Source organism: Fulmarus glacialis, unplaced genomic scaffold (genome assembly GCF_000690835.1).
Source record: "Fulmarus glacialis isolate BGI_N327 unplaced genomic scaffold, ASM69083v1 scaffold37408, whole genome shotgun sequence".
Taxonomy (NCBI): domain Eukaryota; kingdom Metazoa; phylum Chordata; class Aves; order Procellariiformes; family Procellariidae; genus Fulmarus; species Fulmarus glacialis.
Genome location: NW_009230821.1, coordinates 8,843 through 13,071, shown reverse-complemented (window position 1 = coordinate 13,071; position 4,229 = coordinate 8,843). Strand labels below are relative to the sequence as shown.

General features: G+C 33.4%; 1 pseudogene; it reads left to right on the top strand.

The window, feature by feature from the left end:
• The first annotated feature begins 1,126 nt into the window (after positions 1-1,126).
• On the top strand, positions 1,127-1,303 carry LOC104081565 (annotated as a pseudogene).
• The last annotated feature ends 2,926 nt before the right edge of the window (positions 1,304-4,229 follow it).

The following is a 4,229-nucleotide window of genomic DNA, read 5'->3' as shown; positions in this document are numbered from 1 at the left end:
GAAAATTGCACTAACCATCCCAACATCGGTGTTGAATTACTGAAATTACTTGTGGCAATAATTTTGGTATTAGTAGTAGTAGCAGTGCTAAGAATATTGATAATAAATGCAGTCTGAATTGCAGAAGTGTTAGAAACCACTTCTCAGTGTAGGTCAGAATTTTTCAGATGGTTGGATGCCAAAGGTTGCTTTGGATTGTCCATGACCAAAAATTGAAACTCAAGACTGGGTAATCAGGAAGAGCATCAGGAAGCATCAGGAAGAGATGCTTCATTATATACATTCTGGAATGAACTTCAGAAGCATTATCTCTTATATATAAAAGTTCAGACTAAATGATTTGTTATATATTTATTTATGTTATATATATATATTATTCAATATTCTGATGTTAAATTACAAAATTCACATAAATAATGTATTGATTATTTTTAACAACTTTCCTTCCAAACTGTGATCTTGAATGATTGTGACTATTGTAAGACATGGAACTTTTACCGGACTAAACTGTCTCTTCTCTAAAAGTAACCTTCCAATATAATTGCTGATTTTCTTTCTCACCGTTGCTTTGGAAGAATTAAGCAAATAGAGCATGAATTTGACAGCACTCTTCTGACAAGTGACTTCTGTCTTACTCTCCACTCATCCAAAGTCCTAATATTGACCTAGGTAGTGTAGTCTTCCCCCTCTTGTGTACGTAGGAAATGCCACACGTGTAAGTGAAGGCACTGCTTTTGTAATTTTGCAGGTTGTAAAGTTGGTCTTGAAGAGTTAAATTGACTGCTTATAAAGGTATTTAAGCACTTGCTTAAATTTACTTTAAGCTTGTGCTTAAACCCATCCCTATAAAACAAATCACTTAGGAACATCTGGATAACCAATTGCTGGGATTTAAGTATGCATGTTGATGTTTTTTTGAATTGGAATTAATTTAAGGTTAATTACCATGCAGATGTTCAAATTGAGAGGTTTGCCGTTGTTCTAATTAGGGGTGTCTAAGCCAGGAATTGAATTTAGCTTTCCTACTAAGTCTTGTTTGGGATCATTCTCTCTTTTAAAACAAAAGATTAAAAGTTCATAGTAACATTATTCTCTATTTTTTTCCCCTCACCTCCTTGTTTGTCAGTGTCTTGTGTTTGAAGATTCACCACTTGGAGTCAAAGGAGCCCTGGCAGCAGGCATGCAAGTGGTTATGATTCCAGATGAAAAATTAAATCCAGATCTTAAAAAGGAGGCAACACTACTGCTGAACTCCATGGAGGATTTCAAACCAGAACTGTTTGGTTTACCAGCATATGATTGATGCCTGAAGTCTATGAACATGTACTTGACTGGAGATCAGGAAAGTGGAATGAAATTTTGTTATGGTTTTATGATTGTTTTGCATCTTTTCATCTCTTCCTCAAAACTAGAGCATAAAAATCCTGTTAACACCAAGTCTTCCACACAGTACCTTTGAAAGTTGACTGGAATGTTTATGATTTGTCCTCATGATAAATGCTAAATTAAAGCATCATTTTGTCTCCCTACAGAGAGTTTTGCTATCTATTTTTAAAATACAGAAATTGTGGTTTTGGTTTATTTAAATACTTAAAATTTATTTTCCTGGCTACCATAATTTCCACAAAATGTTTATGTTGTTATCTGTCCCTCTTACTTCTGTCTGGTTTTGGCATCTTGTCAGGACAAGGGTGAGGGTCTCTTTAGAAAATGCTAGACGTGTAGTCGGTTTTTGGTGGAATCCACAAGTACGTGTATGACATGGTGGAAGCAATGTCTTTTACTTTGTCTAAAGAAAGCTATATTATGTAGGGTTTATGTCTGTTTTATAAAATGAATGATTGTATTCAGCATTTAAAAAACTAAATTTCTAATTGAGTGTCCATAAGGTACTCCAAAATCTTGGTAAAATATCAAACTCCATAAAGACAAGGAGCGTGAAATATGTTCAATAAGAGAATTTCCATGTATTATGAGAAGACTTCTCTGACCTCATTTTTTTTAATATCATCTGTTTATCTATGATCTTCCTCACAAAAATCTTTTCTAGGCATTTCTGGTGTTTAACTGTTTTAGGTTTAAGGTTTTTTCATCAGGAACAAAAAATACTGAATCATAGACCCTTCAGTATTCAGGGTGAGTTTCCTCATATTTTTTTTCCTACTGAATTTTAAAGAACCCAAACTTTTACATCTTTTATATAGACTGTTATTGTTTTCTGTTACTGTAGTCTGTTCATACATCAAAAAATTAAGAAAATTTTATTCTATATGGTCAGTCAGATATGACCTAGATGGTACCAGAAGATTTTTAGTACATATAGTAGAATGGTTTGCAGTTAAATGCTTTTCATCTAAGGCTCTGGAAGCATTTTTTTGAAAAAAGGGTAAATATTGTTGCAGTGTAGGTATTTTGCATATTATGTTATTTCTTTAGGCCCATGGATATTGCAGTCATTAGTGTTTGTACAGTGACAACAACCCATCCCATCCAATATGAATTCCATTTCTGGTCTTTCCAGACAAGATAACAGAAATATCGCTGTATAATTCCTCCTTTGACTTATGTTACATAACATAAAGTGTTACTGTAGAGCAGTAATTCTGAGCTTTCAAGTGTAAAACAGGTGCCTGTTGGGATCCTCTTCATTCATAATTACTGAATTCCATCAGGGAAGTTACTAGGTAGAACAAGCTTTAATAAGCTGTAATTAGTAACTTTTTCAAAGTTTTGCATGTATTTAATTTAAGTGGGGAGTTTTACAAAAAATAGTGTCTCATGTACATTTACTTCGAAGGAACTGTCATCAAAGTCTTGAATTTTCTTCTTAAAGATGTAGACACATTAATAAATATATCACTGACAAAATCAGAATTACTTCATCATGACCATGATGAGATCAGCATATCCTGCAATTCTAATTTAATAGCCTTATCTTTTGCTGAGAATTAATAGTCAGAACACTATCACTTCTTAACTCAAGAGTAAATTCTATCCCATATAATTATTCTTCCATGAATTTAGTATCCCACCTGACAGTTGTCAGTGAGATTATTGCCCCAAACTGAAATCTGTGAACCTGAGCTCTATAGTATAACCTTACCCTCCTTTTAGTAAAATTCCCTTCCATGTGCTTTACTGCTTACTGTTGGCCAACTTGCTCGTCCTGTGCTGAACCATTTGACTGTTATTAAAGTAAGTATCAGTGTTGTGGTTAGCTTTTCTCTTGACTGAATGAGAAATAAAAAGAGTACACAAAATTAAATTCTTCATCTATAGTAATCTTAAAAATCCTGTCATCTCAGCAAGCAGACTTTAATCCTAGCAAATTCCTAAACGCATGCTTAATTCTTTTTTATTAAGCATAGAAAGTAAGCTTAATTTTAAGGATACATTTAGTTTTATTTGGCTTAATATAGAACATGTGCTTCAGCCATATCCTGAGAAGAATTCCAGCCTCTACAAAATAAAAGCAAAACTTAATGACCAAGTTTTTACCATAGGAAAATAGGATCAGTGCAGCAAGATGGGCAAAATTCAGCCATGAAAATATATTTAAAAAAAAAAAAAGGCAAGTTGGTGATGCAGAAAGTCTTGTACTGGAACTTAAACTCGTTTCTGCCTTACAAGTGAGTTAGGTTTTGCATTTTACTGGAACTCCAATGGGATTAATCTTGGTAGAATTTCCAGGTTGCAAAGATATACATAAACAGGAGTTTCATCAAATATATTAAGGTGAAAATTCGTTGCATTGGAACAGGATTAATTTCAAAATGCAGTCTGACTTCTGTGAAGCTTGGCATTTGCCTTCTACAAATAAAGATCAGAAAAAGCCAAGATGTTCATTCCTCATTTGGATTAGATGTCTTTCTAAAGAATGCTATAGTTAAACCATGGAAACCTCTGCCCAGCCCAGAATCATGCTCATGTTGCATATATTCCAAAAAATGTCTTCAGCAGAATCCAAACTAGGTAAATTAGAAAAAATTGCAAGAAACTTCATATTAAGAAGAAATGAAATTATTTTCCACTGCATTAAAATTCATCCATATCTTTAACAATTAGAGAATGAAGCATGCAATTTTCTGCCTTATTACTAGCTCTAGATACTGGTTATCCATAGAGAAATCTACTTTTTTGGTTTTTATCTTGATAAATTTAGGCACAAACACTAGCTAGGGACTAAATTCCACGATTCCGTGAGCCATATGAAAAATTTATTGGTTTCT